Raw genomic sequence first — 20,143 nt, 5'->3', positions numbered from 1 at the left:
AGTTACATATATTTCCCTTTTAATTTTATTTTCCATTCTTATGTATATTTCCCTTTTAATAGAATGTATCATTGTTGTTGCACATGTACAATGTAGGACAGTTCCTTTTGGAATTGTATTGTTATGAAATGTGCTAGAGTCAGATTTACTGGATTTTACCTGGAGACTGGAAGTACTGTGCTGCAATTCAATAAACCCTGGATTTACTACTTGGATTTGTCTCCTCTTTACTACACATGCATTAAAAAAAATGCCCAGCTCTAGTGCAAAGGTGAGTTTGTGCATTGATGAGAATTCTGAATACTTCAATAATTACTGCATCTGCAGAAATGTGATGAATGGTTGTGGGAAGCACTAGTTTCCTGGTAAATACTGCAGGTAGGATCACCTCAGAATCGAGGCCTCAGGCCTATTGCTGCATCACACGGTGATATAGAGTGGTTGATTGGGAGAATGTACAGTATTCAACTACTAGATGAAAAAATGCTTATCGGTGGCAAAAACAAATTTAGAAAATTGGCTAGTTTTATAAAACAATTTCACTGTGTTCTCTGAAAGAAAATGGAACCGAAATTGGAGACGCTGAATGAATTGGAGGCAGAATGCAAAGGCAAAATTGTTTTTGCTTATGGTTTATGAAAGGATGCATCACGGAGAGGCACTGGCCGCCTTAACAATGCATTCATCCTACAAGCATTAACAACAGAAAATGTTTGAAAATGATACATTTTAAGCATAGAAATAGGGCGTGTAAGTTGCATACCGTAATGGAAATAATTGGTTTAGCGATATACAGGCACATGCATCAAGCGATTTAGGAATCGCAAACGGTGCGAATCGCAAAATTCGGCCGTTTGCGATTCCCAAATCACTATTTGGGATGCATTATCCTAAAAGTGAAGAAATCGCTATTTTTGCGATGTTTTAAAGTGCGATTGCTTTTAGGGAATCGCAATTTTGCGATTCCTTAAAAGCAATGCATGAAACTGAAAAAAATTGCGATTTCGCAATTAGAGAGAAAAAATTACCATGAGGTTGGACCTCATGGTAATTTTGTGAAATGTTAGAAATATGCAATTTTGTTCATTTTTCTAACTTTTATGTTGTGCACACACATGCCCTTAGGGCATGTGTGTACACAACATATGTGCATTGTTTGATTTCAGGGGTGCAACAGGGTGTCCTTTGGACACCCCTGCACCCTTGAAATCGCAATCTCAATTTGCGATTAGCTAATTGCGAATCGCAAATTGAGATTGTATTCCCATTCATTCCTATGGGCCTCTAGGCCCATAGGAATGAATGGGAAGGGATTCCTTAATTGCGATTCGCAAAATGCAAATCGCAATTAAGGAATTCTAAGAAATCGCAATTTATTTAGCGATTTCTTAATGCATAGGCATTTGCAATTCCTTAATTGCGATTCCTTAAAAATCGCAATTAAGGAATCGCAAATGCCGAGATTGATGCATGTACCTGTTAGATCCTTTCATAATCCTTGCAAAAGGATGTGGTAAAGCTAACCGTTCAAAACCATGCACAGCCGGAACGAAATATAGTCAGTATTAGATGTGGCAGCACAGTAACTTATACAGGTGCCATCGAAACACAGGCACATGTTTGTCTATAGCAGGAAAAGAAAAAGTCTGAACTATTATCACCCATCCATCTCTGTCTCAAGGTTAAAGCTTGAATGCTTACAAATGTTCGAATGCACAGGTTTCAAATGTCGGGCACAATACCTCTAGCAGCATGAACACAGAATTAAGGACGTGATGTACCATTCCCATTCAATCAATTTGAGTTAGCATAAAACGCCTGGCATGTTTTCAAGCCATAAAAAAGACTCATTCACAACAGGCCATATTTAAAGATGTTTCATACTTAACTTCACGGGATAAAATCGAAACATTCTTTTGATACAATGAAGAATATAAAATAGCTCAGTCAGCCAGTAAGAGAGCAGAGAGTGATACATACACAGATTAAAGAAAATCAATGCAGTATAAGTTGAACGGTAGTACTATACCACAGCCACGAAGCGTAATATAATATATAAGCGTTAGTAAGGTGGCTAGTGTGATACACATCAGGTTTGGGTTTGCATACTGCCCACCAACTAATGTGCCACTAAATATAAAGGGATGAGCTAGAAAGTGCCTTGAATAGTGATTAGAAATGTATTCAAAGTGCAGTTTATACTCCTGCACAGTGCTAGGTAGTTAGACAAAGTTGCACACGCAGGTCGAATTGTCGCAATTTGATAATTTGATATCAAGCCGATGCTTGCAGAACCATGCAGCATCACCTACATATAGCGAGACTGGCTGTGCTGCATGCAAACTTGTAACAGACTGTGAACACTAGCAGTTGTTTTTTTTTTTGAGCTTCTGTCAATTGCTTGACGACAGGCCAAGTCCCACAAAGAAAGGCTGATAGGTTGTTAAATATGTCCTCCCTATTTATCCTGCAACAAAGCTCGGTCACATCGTTAATGCTATTCCCATTCACAAACTTAAGATTTGCAATTTGCAAACTGATTGGTGTATGTATATATGGAAATCCAATTTCTGATGCAACCTGTATCAAAAAGTCACATTACACATTGTCCATTCGCAAGGGGTTGCCAAGTGACCCACCTTATGAATATGAATCAGGAAAGTTGCAACTATTGACCTCCTATGATTGAGGTGAATGCAGAGATGTAAATGTGCAAGGGATGGCAGACTATAATTTCTAATTATTTCTATTACCAAACAGTAAATGTTCTTTTTTTAAACCAGCCATTTCCATTAAAGTGACAGGTGTTGCTTTTGCAAAAAATGTGTTTCTATTTATTGCCACTTAAGTGATTAGGCTACTGCCTGCAACCCTTAGATTCTCATAGGGGAATCTGTCCTCCAGGGAGAATTTCCCCTTTCCGAAACAGTTACCACCTCAACTTATGGGTCAGTATTTTTCAAAGGTCTGGGATGATCACAAACCATTTGTAGAACCATTTAGGATCCCAAATGGGATGGGGATGCGCAGTGCGTAATTTGTAAAAAAATGAAGTGCCGGGGCTGAAAAAGCTGCCAAGGAGGCTACAGCTCACTTCTACCTCCGCTGTGCCAAACTTTCAACACCCGCACTGCCTCAGTCTATATCCTGTAACCATGCTGTACTGTCTGTCCCATAAGACATGCGTTTTGCTTCTTTACCTACACCGACAGATGAGTGGGAAAACAAAATGTACACCAAATGAAAATGCTTTTTTTGAACCTATTAATCAGTGGGATCTGACTGGGTTGGTTGCAGGTCAGGAGGCTGCTTGAGCACAGCAAGTCATGTCACTTCTAGTGCTGCCTGTAATTAGTTTGGTCCAGTTATGACGATGGAATAGGTATCCAGTGCTCAGCTTGCTGTGACCATGCCTGCTACAGCAAAAGCACTATCCCCAACCGTAATGCTGCAATGCCTGTGAGACGTGAGGTTGGCTGTTGCACCTACTGGGCTCAAGAACACTCAGCAATTAGCATGCTTGGAGGCAGAGCACAGAAACTGCAGCTGACTCCATAGCGCACAAAAGTTGTGGTAGGCCACAGCCACATCAAGTACGTTGAGGATAGTAGCAGTGCAGGGCTGCAGGCCCCACTACAATTATCCAATGGGAGGCTTAGGCCCAGGCAGTGGCAGGGTGCAGCAGACTCGGGGAATAGAATGCAAGCCATTCGTTAGTGATGACTTCTTGGATTCATGACAGATACGCAATCACGCCAGCCTGAACAGATGTATTCCTCCCTATGAAAACATACCAGCCCGTCACCATGCAAGGATGTGGTTCTTTTTATTTTAAATTGGGCAATTAATATAGAGACCATCACCTGCAGGACCAGAAATCGTAGCCCAGGTCCCCCAGGCCCTGTGAAAGAAGTGCCGGTGCTGAGCACCTGAAAGCACCTGCTCAAATTAAGCACTGGGGATGCCTCTTTCGGATGTATGTCATTACAAGGCGGGCTTTACACCGCGCTACCATTACGACGCAGCAATCAAAATGCAAGTCGTTACAGCAACTTGCGCTGGAGGCGCTGGATTTAGGAATAGTATAATTTACTATTCCAACTCCAGCCCACGTAACAGTAGGGAAGGTGTTGGAATAGTAAATCATGCTATTCCTTAGTATATAGCGCCATCCAGCGCAAGTCATTGTAACGACTTGCGTTGTAATTGCTGCGTCGTAATGGTAGTGCAGTGTAAAGCCAGCGTTGTAATGGCTGTTTCCCCCTCTTTCACATGTCTGCTTATTTGTGATTTGTAAGCAAAGTAAATGCCCTTTAACAAGTTTAAAATCATTTCCAAATAAAAATACAGCTTTGCAATTGCTAAACAACTTTGAACTTGAGGCCTGAAAAACTTAGCTGTCCATACCCATGCCCACAGCACAGGAGCAAAGAAAGATCTCATTGATGGAATATCTGAAATTGCCCGTGTGTTGAGCTGTCAGTCTTTTTACAGTGGTATGACATTTCTGCATGGTCAACCAGCTCTTTATCGATCTAAAGAACAAAAATTGGTTTGTGGAAGCAAAACTTGCGATTCACAAGCAGACGAGCTAGGCACAATGTACAAAGTGTACTCTACAAGTGAAAAATGTCCTTTGGACTTGCAAATCCGTTGAAGAGAGCATACATGGGCATCCACACTCCTGTTTTGAATGATCTGTACTGGAATGCATCAATAATCAATATAGATCAGATATTGACACATTAATAGAAATGGTATCCCTACTGTAAAGTGCAATCTTCCAGTGTGAGCCAGTTTCGATTTTCTGAATGTGTGCATTTTGCATTGGGGCAGGGACAGTGGTACCCCGATTTATTTCAATGAATTGTAATTTTTAAGCAACCTGTGTACCTTAAAGGGAGAGGAGCTGCACTGAAAAGATGTCAGGGTTGAGTGAACGGAAACGGGATGGCTGGGGTCGCTTTCTCTCACTCTCCTCTATGCATGAATATACAATTATTATTAGAGTTAAAAAATAACACCATCCTCTTGTATTATAATGAGGAAAGTGTTTGCGATCCCCTATACACTGTTTTGTGCTGTGACTGATTAGGACATCAGTAGCAGTGCAATTCTCCGGTTGGTTCAAAAAGCACTCAGGGGCTTATTTATGTGAGAGTTTAGTCACCTTTACACCCTGCAATGTGGCACGTGCATGACACAAACACTGTGTGACTCTGAGTGGCTTAAAAAACCTAGAGTAAAACAATGCAGTGCAAATCGCTGTGTTGCGTTACTCTGTACTGGGAAGGTAATCCATGAGCCTTGCCTTGGTGTCCCCACGCAACTCCCATGGATTTTGACTCATCCCCAGATTTACAAGAACTTATAAACCTGGGGCCATACACCTTCCCAGAAGAGGGGGAATGAGGAGAAATATCTTTATTTCTCCTTGTTTCTTCCTCATTCTCTCTTTGTTGCATTCAGCAGCACACATACAAGGAAGGAATATGACTCTGAAGATTGTTTTTGTGCAAGAAGGTGCATCCTCCTGCACACAAAAAATCCTGCATGCAACACAGACACCCTTGCACCATGGTGCAAGGGAGCCCGCATTGCTGCTAGGCTGCCATAAATATACCAGTGCAATGGAAAGGACAGGAATGCACCATATTGTCTGGAATAAGGCACATTCCTGCCCTTTCCCTGTTACACTGCCAGACTTACAGTGAAAAGTAAATCCCTAGGCAATTACGAGGTTACTAATCGTGTAAATCTCTAGATAAGTATGTCTTGTAGGTACACATTATTTATGAACTTAGCGTAATAATCAGCAGAAAAAATTACAGTTTTAATTTGTTATAGTTTTAAAAATATCATTTATTACAATTTTAAAATCAGTTCTTAACTCATTTCACACTGTACTCTGTATCTAATTAACATGTAAATACATACAGTTGATAATATAAAAGCAAACAATTAATTCTCCTTAACCAATCACATATAATACATAGACTTAAACCGTGGTAAAAAAGGTTTTTGTCTTCGATGCGCATTTCGACGCAATCTGCATCTTCATCAGGAAAAGCCTCACATTTACCTAAAACAAAATTGGTGAGAGTTACACTACAGTTCATGATACATTGCAAAGCAGATTGACCATCACCTAAAGGTGTATAGTTAAAAAAAAAGTGAGGACTTATCAAGAAATTTCTCTCGTGTCTTCGTTTTCCAAGGGTGTGTAGAGGAGGAATGGAGCGTGACTAATCTATATAGAGGCAGATTTATAGAAAGCCATAAGTCACCCAGATTTCTATTTTTAATTGAAAAAAGATTTAGGAAGACCCAATCAGGAACAGTTACTGAATATCTCAAGTTTATTATGGGATTTTATGGTCCAACGTTTAGTTTCCAGCGTGTTGATAGGTTTACAAACTCTAGAAGAATTGATAACAATGATACCTAATTATTTCCTAATTCAGCTTCAAATTTTATATCTCGCTTCAAATTTTATATCTCATTCATAAAGGACATCATAATTACCCTAATTTGGAACCTAGCGGACTCTGATGTGTTCTTCTTAGTAGAAGTTGCGTCTCTCTTATTGTTTAAAATGGTATTTATCCCTTTGGGATCTAAATAAAAATCAATGAACAGCTACTAATATCATGATAGAGCGAGTTGATTGAAAACTGGAAAATACCTTTTTTAAATAAAATTATAATAATGGTTATCAGTACCTGAAAATTCCACAACTCCTTATCGATTTGTTTCAATGATATTCAAATAGCTTGGTTGATTGCTTTATTTCGATATGCATATATCATAAAAGCATTACAAAAGAGAAATATAAAACAGCACATCGTAAAAAAGACTAGATATTCAAATAGCATTTGTTGAGGTTCCTAAATAGTTTTCCCTTTTGATTTAACTGTGGAGGGTATATCAAAAGTAGTGATTAGACAACTATTTTATTTATTTCATCGGCAGACAAATGGGCATATACTAATGTCCAAGGTATTGTATTCTAGATTAGCAAGTGGCATTTCTTAGGGGGAGAAAATTGTCGATTTTCAATGAATATTTATAAAAAATAAATAAAACCAATTAACAAATCTAACCTAATAGTCGGTAATAAGGAAAATATAGCGACGATAAAATGTGCTCCAACGGCTCTAATTGGGATCCAAAGCCCATCAGTGTTACTTCTTAATTATTAATTTTCAATGTATACAGTTTTAGTATTTATTAACCCCTTTACCTGAACTATTGAGCTAATGTATAAGCTGTAACTGATCCTTTGTTCATTAACAAACTTACTTGTTCAGGAGTGTTTAGTAGACTGATATCGGCTCCATCGGCGTGGATACGTCCTAACCGGCCACGTCTATTTGCTGAGAGTATTGGACTTCACATCTGTGACCTCTTTTTAAACGCTTACTATTCCTTCTAATGTGCCTCGGGATAGGTCTCTGAATGGTGACCTAATAGACACCTCTACATGCATTCCATGGGTGGATCATATAGTGGAGGCTAATCACATGGTTTGCTCGCTATTTTCATTGTCGGCGATCAGAAAGTTACTATAATCATGTGATCAGCTCTTCTATCCTTTTATATGCTAGAACGCTGACTCTCAAGAAAGAGGTGTCTCCATCTCTTTAGTTACCGCACTCACAGATCTATCCGATGTACACCTTAATATTATGTTATGATCTTCAATAACATTTCTAGAGGTCTAATGTGTCTATATACGTGAATATTGTGGCGAGAGTTAATCATATGATTTAATCGCCATTTTCGTTTTCGGCGATCTGAAAACTATTCCGGTCATGTTGATCTGCTCTTCTATCCTTTTGGAGAAGGTGATTGTATGCTACAACGCTGACTCTCAGAGGAGTAATCTCACCATTTCCTTAGTCACAACATTCGCAGATCTATCCTATGTACACCATAATCTGTTTTATGATTTTTAGTAATATTTCTAGGGATCTGATGTATCTATTTGTTTAATTTAAAAAGTAAATAAATGGAACCATAGCTACAACTCGGTAATTTTCAACATTCTGATGTATTCAAAAGCCCTCAATGTCTAGGGAACACATAAGATTATTTGTTTTGGAAGCAGCAAGTGTCTACATTAAATTGCATTTTCCCATGGTAACCCATAGTTTAATCCACAATTCGAAGTCTTAAGAGAAAATATCCAACATATTACCTTTCTTTTGTGGTTTCCTGTTCCTCCATTTTCTTCTGAACTTTTTATTTTTTCTAACACTTGCCATTGCATGTCTTCTGGTTTGTGTTGTAAATCTAGATAGTGTTTTACTAGTGGTGCAGGTATTCTGGCTGTGCTGATGGCAGAACGGTGTTCTGTCATTCTTGTATTTACTGCTTGTGAGGTCTTGCCTACGTAACCTAATCCGCAGGGACATATAATGAGATAAATCACATTATGGCTTTTACAGTTCAACATCTGCTGTGCAAGAATAGTGTAGCCATTAAAAACTATGGTTTCCCCTTCCATCAATGTGTCGCATCATTTACATGATAGACATTTAAAGGTTCCTTGGATCGGGATACTTGCATCAATGGTTTATTGGATGAAAGTTTTATCAGCAATAAAACATGAATGTACAATCATTTCTGTAATGTTTTTGTTGCGCCTATATACAAATAGAGGTTTGGCCAGTTTTGTTTCTTGTTCTGGGTCACTATTTAAAATATGCCAATTAGAGTTTATTATTTCTTTTACTTTGGCATTTTGTGTGGAATGTTTTGTGACAAATACCAATTGGTCAGATTTTTTTCGTGTAGTCCTGGATAGGGGGTGGTCTCCATCATAAAATCTGGCTCTTTTGTAGGATTCTCTCACCAGCCATGTGAGGATATCCTATTGCTATAAACTTCATTTTCATGGCACTTGCTTGTATGTCAAAATCGGCCAGCTTTGTACAATTGCATCGGAGTCGTTAACATTGTGAAAAAGGAATGCTTGGTTTCTGTGAGCGGGGGTAGTAACTATTAAAATGAAGAAGTGTGTTTCCCGTTGTTGGCTTAACAAATAAATGCACTTCCAATATACCAATCTTATGTCTGATTATGATATCTAAAAACTCAAATTCCTATGCACTAATGTGTGCTGTGAATTTAAGATTAGTATCTGCTAAATTCAGCCATAATAAAAATTCCTGAAGATTCTGTTCCTCATCGGTCCAGATGAAAAAGATGTTGTTTATGTATCTTGACCAATGGTAAATTGATTCAAAGAATAGGGCGAATTCGTTAAATATAAACATTGTTTTAAAGAGGGCCATATAGATGTTTGCTACCGAAGGTTTTACCGAGGCCCCCATGCTTAAGCCTTTAGTTTATTTAAAAAAATGATTTCCAAATTTACAATAGGTTTCATTTAAAACAATGTAGAGACATTCTATTATAAAAGGTTGTGGATATAGAATCTCAAATTTGTTCATGAACCATTCTACAGCTTTTAAGGCTTTTTTTGTGGGATATTGCTATACAGTGACTCTATATCTAAAGTCACTAAAATGTTCCTTTTTTGGATTAAATTAAAGGTTTTCAACCTTGTGTATTATATCCCTTGTATCTTGCATGTATGACTGAATTTTAGAGATGAAGAGTCTAATTGTATTGTCTATTTATTTGGACAACAGTTCTGTGACTGATATGGTGGGTCTTTTTCCTTTTTATGTATCTTAGGGATACCATAGATACAGGGCATTTTACCTTGCGAGCTGTACAGATAATCATACTCCTTTTTACTTATATGTCCTGCATCTAACACTAGATCTGTAACTGATTTAATTTTTTGTGCTATCCGGTGGGTGGAGTTTGATGTAATTTTAGAATAGAAGGTTTGATCCCCAAGCATAGTTAACATCTTTTGTTCATATGTGTTTGTATCGATTACTATGATACCTCCACCTTTATTGCAATTTGTTACCGTTAATGATTGATTATGAATGAAAGGTTTCAGAGTTAGAGATTCTTCTTTATCTAAGTTGTAAATCGGTTTAGGGATGTAACGTCAGGCTTGATCAAGACGCTTTAAAACTGTGTGCTCAAAGACAGATACTTCAGGCCCAATTTGGTATAATGTAGGAGCGTAGGTAGAAGGGACACATAATTCGTTCTGAATTGGTAATTCTGTATTAATACTTTCCTCATAAAGGATTTTTTTTTGTCTAATTTTACAAAAAAATTAGATGATATCTCGACATAGCTCAAATGTATTTGTCTGTGTGTGAGGTACATAGGACAGACCTTTGGAGAGAATGGTCATACTGGCCAAATTTAGAGTGTAAGAGGAGAGGATGAAGATAGGGATCACATCCCATGTCTCCAATACTGTCTCTTGCGAGTTTCCAACGTATGTGGAGTCTCTGGTTGGTAATGATGGTTCTGGTAGTTTTCTCCTGGTTGTGGTTGGAATCTCACTCTCTGACCGCCTCGGCGTGTGCCTTTATATGTCTATCATGTAAATCATGCGACACAGTGATGGAAGGGGAAACCCTAGTGTTTAATAGCTACACTATATGTGCACAGCAGATGGGGAACCGTAAAACCCATAATGTGATTTATCTCATTATATGTCCCTGCGGATTAGGTTACGTAGGTGAGAGCTCACAAGCAGTAAATACAAGAATGACAGAACACCGTTCTGCAATCCGCACAGCCAGAATAACTGCACCACTAGTGAAACACTATATATATCAAAGTATTATAGGGGTCTCTAAGCGCTTGCCTTGGGAACCCGTCCTGGCTTTTCCCTGTGAGATAGCCCCTACAGGGCATCCCCAAGGTGAAAGCCAGGCATCCCGCCGCACATGGGATAGATCTGTGAGCGCAGTAACTAAGGATATGGTGACACCACTTTCTTGAGAGTCAGCGTTCTAGCATATAAAGTATAAAAGCTGATCACCGACAATGAAAATAGCGAGCAAATCATGGAATGCACATAGATGCGTCTATTACAGAGACCTATCCAGAGGCACAGACGGAAAAGTAAGGGGATCATTTATATAGCGGGCTAATCACCACCGCCCGTATGACGGTGGCGATCCACCCACTAAAAACCACAACCCACTCCCAAATTTCCCCGCCAGATTACCATGGCGGGGGGACCCCAAAGGACGTATAGACCGTCCGGTGGTTTTCCGCCTGATAGCAGAGTCGACCGGGCAGAAAAGCAGCCAACATGGTAGCGGTGTCTAGGAGACACCGCCATCCATATTAGCATGTGTGCGGGGATGTGCCTTTCCATGACGGCAATGCCGCCATGGAGAGGCAGGTGGTTTCTGCCATTAGGCCTGTTGCGGGCCCCCAGGGACTCTGGGGGGTGGGGTGTGTGCAAGGGGGTTACCTATGGTACCCCCCAGAAATTCCATGCACAACATGGCAGGTACCGAGCGGTGCCTGCTATGTTGTGCATGGAAGTGCACAACATGCCTTCCTGGCATTGTGGCGGGCGGTGCACTAAGCGATGCAGGATGCGCCCGTCACTGTTGCAGGCGCATCCTAATGGCCCCCACGGGACCCCCGCCCTTATGGCGGGTGGTCCCATTTCCAGAAGCGATGGCGGGCGGCTAATTGGGCCCTAAGTGTTTAAAAAGAGGTCACAGATTTGAAATCCAATCCTCTCAGCATATAGACACAGCCGGTTAGGACGTATCCACGCCGACGGAGCCGATATCGGTCTACTAAACACTCCTGCACGAATAAGTCTGTTAATGAATAAAGAATCAGTTACAGCTTATACAGTAGCTCAATAGTTCAAGTAAAGGGGTTAATAAATACTAAAATTGTATATCTAGAAAATGATTAATTAAGAAGTAACACTGATGGGCTTCGGATCCCAATTAGAGCCGTTAGAGCACTTTTTATTGTTGCTACCAACTATTAGGTTAGATTTGTGAGTCGGTTTTATTTATTTAAAAAAAATAATCATTAAAAATCAACAATTCTCTCCCCTAAGAAATGCCACTTGCTAATCTAGAATACAATACCTTGGACATCAAAATAATCCTGTTTGTCTGTCGATGAAATAGATAAAATAGTTGTCTAATCACCACTCTTGATATACCCTCCACAGTTAAATTAAAAGGGAAAACCATTTAAGAACCACAACAAATGCTGTTTGAATATCATTGAAACTGTTGGAATTTTCTGAACAAATCGAGAAGGAGCTGTGGAATTTTCAGGTACTGATAACTATTAATAAAATTTTTAAAAAAAGGTAATTTCCAGTTTTTTGCCATATCGCTTTATCATGATATTAATAGCTGTTCATTGATTTTTATTTAGATCCCAAAGGGATAAATACCATTTTAAACAATTAGAAATACGCAACTTTTACTAAGAAGGACTCATCAGAGTCTGCCATGATCTAAATTAGGGTAATTATGATGTCCTTTATAAACAAGATATAAAATTTGAAGCGAGATATAAAATTTGAACCTGAATTAAGAAATAATTAAGTATCATTGTTACCAAGTTTTTCTAGAGTTTGTAAACCTATCAACGCTCTGAAAACTAAATGTTGGACCATAAAATCCGATAATAGGCTTGAGATATTAAATAAACGTTCCTGATTGGGTCTTCCTAAATATGTTTTCATTGTAAAAGAGAAATCTGGGTGACTTATGGCTTTCTATAAATCTACCTCTATGTAAATTAGTCATGCTCCATTCCTCCTCTACACACCCTTGGAAAACGAAGACACAAGAGATATTTCTTAATAGCTCCTCATTTTTTTTTCAAAAGTATACACCTTTAGGTGATGGTCAATCTACTTTGCTATGTATCATGAACTGTAGTGTAACTATAAATAATTATGTTTTAGGTAAATGTGTGGCTTTTCCTGATAAAGACACAGATTGCGTGGTAACATGCGTCGAAGACAAAAACCTTTTTTGCCAAGGTTTAGGTCTATGTATTTTATGCGATTGGTTAAGGAGAATTAATTATTTGCTTTTATATAATCAAATGTTTGTATTCACCTGTTAATTATATACAGAGTACAGTATAAAATATGTTAGGAACTGATTTTAAAATTTTAATAAATGATATTTTTAAAATTATAACAAATTAAAACTTTAATTTATTCTGCTGATTGTTACACTAAGTTCATAAATAATGTGTACCTAAGAGATATACTTATGTAGAGATTTTCAACATTAGTAACCTCGGAATTTCCTAGGGATTTACTTTTCACTGTGTTAGTGCCCTGTCCTAGGAATTGTTGCATCAATTTGACTGGGGGTCCTTGTTATTTGCATTACACTGCCAGACTTACCATAAATGGGCCCCTCAGTATTAAAAAACACTGACTGACCTGTGATGTGACAAAGTATTATGGGCCCTTTGTGTGTTATTTTCATAGTTGAGGGAGGTAGACAAGATGTTCCAGATGATAGGCGTCATGACACCATAATCTGTGGTGCTTTTATTATTTTTTTCTTGCGACATGGTTATTTCTGTCCACTTTGAGTGGGTGTTATTATTTTCTGTTTCAGATTTGCTGTGTAACTTTGTGGATCAGGCAAAGTCCCTTATTCCTAATACTAGCCTTCACACAGAGTTCTTTCTCTGTATCCAAGTGCTTGCCAAACATCAGTAGCAGTAATTCAAATCTCACTTAAAGGAATGCATTGCAAGGCGCTCCCTACTTTGGAATTAGGGCACAAGGTTCAAGTCCCAGTGTTGGCTCAACATCCTGTCATTCTGTCAATCAATCAGGGATTTACAAAGCACGGCTACTCACCCATGAGGGTCTCAAGGTTATGGGAAGGAGCTGCTGATTTGTCTGGGCACTGGGGTTCAGTCAAAGAGCCAGGTCTTGAGATTCTTCCTGAATTGGGTCAGTGACTGGGATTGCCACATCACTTAATCTCCCTATGGCTAAATCAAAAATCTTCCCTTGGGTAAGGTAATCTGGTACTCATGTAAAGAACCTTAAAGTCCTGACTGACGACGAACTTGCCCAAATAACTGAAGAACACGATTTCTTCAGGAGAATGGGCAATACAAAATGTAGTAAGCCCATTATACATCTTAGCCAACTGAATATGCTTTAGATACTCAAGAAGTAGGTTCTTTCCCCTGTATTAGATGTTTGGGTTATGCTGTTTGAAAAGGAAGTAATTTAGACGTGTTTGTGAAAGACTTGGACATCTAATCAATGAAGACTGTTGAATTAGACCTTTTTATTTCCAGTAAATATTTTCCTCACATAGTGATATGTTATTGAATTTCCCTCCCCACATTAATGCTAGTACGTGTTTATATTTTTTCAAACCACCAAATCGTTAAATGGCAATTTGTCATTGAGGAGTAAATCATAAACTGTATTAAAACCTTCAACTAGGCTGAGACGTTGATAGACACAGTAAAAGATTCTCTTTGTACAGCATTTCTCAACAGTAAGAGATAACTCGCTGGCATATTTCTAAAGAGAAATAACCCATTTCAAGTATTGTCTGAAGAAACTGACACATTTCTTTCAATTGGGTGCATCCTACATTTACCATCATCACCAGTTTCCAGTACAGTAGGAGGCCAGTCCTTAGGAATCTTACTTGTATGAATAAGAATAATTTGCCTTTTCCATGGTAATGAAGATGTGCCCTACACAATGGTCCACATTCACAAAACCATGGTTGCACAAATGATGACCTAGCAGACATAGATCCATTTACTACTACTTCATAATTTTTCCATGGTGGCATGTTGGAAAACCCTTGCGATGGGTGGAAGAAGGTGGTTAGGGTTTGGTACGTCTTCAAAGTTTTTGAATGTTAGACCTGGCATCCTTGGCGTGGTTTCCCCTGACTTTTTTCTTCTACCTCCTGTATCTCTGACACTGTGCTGGAATTTTGTTTTGATGGTTTAGATGCTTTGGGCACTTTGTCACTGCTGATCAGTGCCAATGTGCAAGCGCTCCCTATGTAAATTGTTATTGTGATCGGTTATCCATGATTGGTATATTTGTTTTACCAGTAGGTTGCTGGTAAAGTGCACTGAGTGTGCCAGGGCTGGTAATTCAAATGCCACTAGTGGGCCTGCAGCACTGGTTGTGCCACTCACATGAGTACCCCCAAAGGCCTGCCACAGCAGTGTTTGTGCTCAGTTTGCTAACTGCCATGTTGACCTGGCCAGAGTACCCACTTGCCAGGCCTGACCCTTCCCGTCCCTTACACATAGGACACCCCTATGGTAGTGCCAAGGTACCCACCTGGGCAGGGTGCAGTGTATGTGAAAGGTAGGACATGCACTAGTGAGTGTAACGTCTTGATAGTGAAATACTGCCATTTTCATTTTTCACTATTGAAAGACTATCTTGCCCATAGGCCAGAATGAGGAATGCTGTGTAACATGTTTACCTGCATAACTTCCCATAGGAGTGAGATAGAAAGTTGGAGTCTGGTATCCCTGAACTCAGAATTTAATAACATATCTTTTAGTAAAGATGGTTTTTAAATTCTGTGTTGGAAAATAGCACTTTTAGAAAGTGGCTGATTACTTCTTCAACCTTTCTGTGTGCCTCTGCCTGTGTGTGGATTTACTGTCTGGCTTGAGAGTGACAGGGGCTGGGGTGGCTCCAGGAGTCTGGGTGAGTCAGCCCTAGGCTGAATAGGCCAATCTGCATTTGAAGTAGTGGGAGGAGTAGCACCTGGGTCTGAATAGGGCTGTGCCTGCCTTCCACATTGCGGGCTCCACCTCCTGAAGTGCGTCTGAAGACATTGGCCCACATTCACAAAGGAAGACGTGCATTGGCAGAGTGCATCCAGAACTGGTTTGGACTGGGTCCAAGACCCCTCATATATAGAGAACAAAGAATTCTGGGGTGTAAATGTAAGAGCTGAAACCCCTGTAAATCAGACTACTTTGTGATCAAGAGGAACCGGGTGCCAAAGAGGACAGCTGAAGAGACTGAGGAGAAGTACTGCCCTTGCTGTGTGACTGGGGCTGACTTGCAGTTTGCTTTTTCTACTGAGCAGAGCACAAAGGGACTTTGCTGTGTGCTGTGTCCCCTGCTTGAAGAAGGACTTTGTTGTATCCTTTGTCCATCTGAAGAAAAGTCTCCAAGGGCCTGAGAAGAGCTGGCCTCCTGTTTTTGAAGTCCCAGGAACAAAAGGACTTCACCCCCAGCTTCCCTGAACTTCCTTACTGGGAGTTCTAACCGCCAGGAGGTACCTGTACCTGTGTGTGAGGCTTGCTGTTGGGAGCTGGAAGCGTGACGCAGCGAGGGAGAAGCGTGTCGCTGCTGGAGCAGCCACCGTAGCATCGCTGAGGAAGTGTGCCACTGCTGCCTCTGTTTGCCACCTCATCACCGGCGAAGAATGTCGCAGGGCCATCGATTCGCTGAGGAAGCGTGTCACCGCCGACGCCGATTACCATCGCATCACCGGAGAAGTGTGTTGCAGTTCTGTCGCGGCTCAGGAAACCACTGATTTCGCCGCACGGCCATCGGGTTTGTCACATTTCACCAAAGATGCCCCTATGTTCCACATTTTAATGAGAATGAAGCGCCCCATATTCCGTGGTGGCGTAGGGTGGTGGTTTACTAAAGTGAGAAATGTTTACACCTAAAGAAAAATAAAAAGTATTGAATGTGCTATATTGTTCAATGACAGTGCCTTCCCCCATTGTAGAATTGTACCTTATGCAATATGACGCATTGGTAAAAAACCTGCTCCTACCAAAGTCACATGACTTTCCCATGAGCATGTCTGCAAAGATGTATTGAGTTTCATTAACAGCTGGACCCTGGCAGTTAGCAATTTTCCACGTTTTGCAGTGCAGTTCTAAGGGAGACCCAGGGAGGTGCTGTCTCTGTAGTCAAAGTGCAATCCCACATATGGTTAAGGCTGTCATCAGATTTAAAAATTCTAAAACAGCCTTATATAAAATAAACATTTTGTTTATGATTAATATTGTGTTGGAATGCAGAGGAAGCGTAGCATCGGTTAGTACTCTCACTTGCTTCACAGTTGTGCAGTAAGTTAGTATTGGTTGACCATGAATTCACATATATGATTGAAGAATCCCACTTATGCATTGGATGGATTTACTTTCAAGATATTTTCGTTCCTGCGGATGGTAAGGCTGTTATGCGATCGAAGAAACTATGGGCAGGCTCATGCAGGTCTACGTCAAAGCAGAGAACACATTCCAGGCATTGCGAGTTTAAGAGTAGCACCAGGAGCCAAAGTTCCTTATGAGATTCATAAGGAACTAAAAACGAGTGAAGAACAGACACACCATAATGCTCCACAAATGTTTTCTCTTATCAACTAGGGGCAGATTGACTAAGAAATCACACAATGCAGTGCAGCAAGGCAAGTTGCTGCAATTCAATGTGCGAATAGTAGAGAGGTCAAGGGCACCATATTTACAAACATATGTTACTCTTCTGCTCTCTCCCAGGCCTGGTGCACTTTTGGCTGCCTGGGGCCAAAGCAGGCCACCTTGTCCTTGCTGCAAGGTTGCCTGCATTACAGGCAGGACTGGTATAGTGCAGGAATGGTTACCTTCCTGTACAGAAATATTCCAATGTTGGCATTTACCTATTTCTATGTGTGATCCTGAATGCCTCACGCATAAAAGAGGGAAGTAATGATGAGAAATAAACATATTTCTTCTCTTAGCCCCTCTCTGTGGTAGACATACTGATTTCACACAATTTCTGTTGTACAACCCTTGGTAAATCTGGAATTGCAAACAATCCATGGAACGTCTACCACTTGGAAATGGAATGGAACGCAGCACACAGGACAGATGTTGTATGGTTGGGTATCTTCCAATGAATGCTCTTCTTTTTCATTGCCTTTTCACACCCCTCTACATGGTGAAGCCTTCTAAACAGGCTAGAGTCATTGTTTATTGTCACAGCACCAAGGTACTGACCATACCACAATCCACATGAACGTGGACATCTTGGATTACATTTGTAATCCCTGCCTCTATGCATCAACTTGGGTAATAAAGCACATGTAAGCCATTTATGATTATATTGCCCTTGTTATTCATCGCACATGGCTTCAGATTTTGGAAGCTATAGAAAACCAGGACAGCTGATTAACATTGTTGTGCTCAAATTTGCCCATACCATCAGGATTGGACTGGCCTGTAGGGCAATCGGGCAGAGCAGATAGGGCTGGTTTGAAATGTCAGTATGAGAGACATTTCTTTGGCTGTTTGTGGGCCCATTTTTTGATCTGGAAGGATGATTTTTTTGTTTATTTCCCTGATATTGCCCAAAACATTGCGAACAGGAGGATCAAATGCATTGAGTCTTCCAAACCTTGCAAAACATCTTAATTGCGTGTCTTTAGAAGTTCAAAACTGCCCAGAATTGAAAATGTGGGGCACTTTTTTAGCTATATAAATTGCTAATGGGGACCACTTTTATTTTGGTGTCTGTGCCTATTTTCTGTTACAGTCCACTCTTGCACACCATCATGGAGTTCATTGAACGTTCTGAGATTGAGTACTCCTGGGTGCTACCTTGTCTATCTGTGTGACTCTTTTCAGAATAAACACTTATAGGAGATGTAGGTTGACATCCCTAATTTGAAAGAGCAGATGCATGTTCATAAATTAATAGAGAGGTCTGGCTACGACAACAACTAGATTACTACCACATCCGTGATAGCACTGATAATGTCCACCACTAATCCCTGAATGTATCACCAGTGGCATAAACACCATCATATTAACTGTAGTATGATTCTTCAAAACTAGAAATGACCAGCGTGGTCCAGATTACGACCAGTACCAACTGCAAGATAATAACCAGCAATGCACCAGCAATGCAATCCTAAGTAAAGCCATGCCATGGCAGATAACACCATACACCTACTGCAGCACCTTTTATCAGGTCAAGAACACAGGCTGCAATAACAGTCGTGAAAACTATAAAAGGGGATCTGTGATTCAGTTGCATCCTCACATTTTTGAATCTATCAAACATTTGCTCAGAAAGTACTGAAAGAAAAAAAGTAGGTGGCGACAAGTGGCCAGGCGTGTCAAAGATTAAACTGTACAGAGAAGAAAAATACTTTATTATTTATAGGCATGACATGGACTAATCATTACAAATATGTTACCCAGTAGATTATACCATTGTATTAAAAATTCCCCACAGAAGACACACTTATTTATTAATATGTATTTTTGATTTTTGAATTTCATTCTATCTCTCTCTCTCTCTCTCTAACCCTCTGAAGATGGATAATCTAGTCCAAACACATGGTCGGGAAACTGACCCAAACCCCATTCTCTCTCTCCTTTGAACCCCGGTACAAGACAGACATTATAATGAAGAATGGAAAAGATTGAGGAGCATAATTTCAAGCCCCTATCGCCACAGGAATGTCACTTTTATCAACGTTCCTGTGGCGATAGCTTTGCCTTATTTAGAAGGCAGCTTTAAGCCACTTAACGTGGCTCAATGCCGCCTTGTAAATAAGGCACCCTTTCATGCTATACTTAGAGTGAAAGGGATGGGAAATAGGTGTTTTTTGTGGGCCTTCAACTGCAACACACATTGATTTTGACGCTGCTCCCTATTTACAAGGGTGGCGTAAATAGGAGGCATACCCAATATTAAGCCCATGAAAAACATGATCTTAACATGGAGAAAAGAGGAGAAATGCTTTATTTGACATAGCTTAGTCACAACTCACATCAAGATTGTGGCTCTTCACCCCCAGAGTTAACAATGCATTCCTTTTATTCTCTGACCTTCTCTTTGTCAGCCTGCTAGTTACTGCAGTTAGGCAATGGTAAACAGGGGAAACAACAAATATGTAACCAAGCTCTTAGGGCGGAGATTACTCTCTGTTCTTCTGCTACCTTCAAGCGCCCTCATATGAGGTCAAGCATGCATGGGTAGCAACAGCCTCGCCTACCCACATTAGATATGCATAGGTGGAATGCAACCTGAAGATGGGTTTTAAAATGAGACCTCTACTGAATCCTTTTCACATTTAGGGCCTCATTACAAGTGTGGCCGTCTGCTCCACCAGCAGCACATGGCACTGGTGGTCCAAAGACCGCCATATTACGAATTCACCATGAGGCCAGCGGTGTGGAGTGGGGCATTTGTGTGCATTTCGACTGCAGATGTGTTGAG

At 40.2% G+C, this 20,143-nt stretch overlaps 1 protein-coding gene across 1 annotated transcript in view; it reads right to left on the bottom strand.

Annotated features, from left to right (window-relative positions):
- Positions 1–20,143, bottom strand: part of TMPRSS15 (transmembrane serine protease 15) — a 1,377,509-nt gene that overhangs the window by 1,256,414 nt on the left and 100,952 nt on the right. The gene's annotated exons all lie outside the window — the stretch shown is intronic.

This window comes from Lissotriton vulgaris, chromosome 8 (genome assembly GCF_964263255.1).
Source record: "Lissotriton vulgaris chromosome 8, aLisVul1.2, whole genome shotgun sequence".
Taxonomy (NCBI): domain Eukaryota; kingdom Metazoa; phylum Chordata; class Amphibia; order Caudata; family Salamandridae; genus Lissotriton; species Lissotriton vulgaris.
The sequence above is the reverse complement of the archived record's forward strand: the minus strand, read 5'-3'. Positions and strand labels throughout refer to the sequence as shown.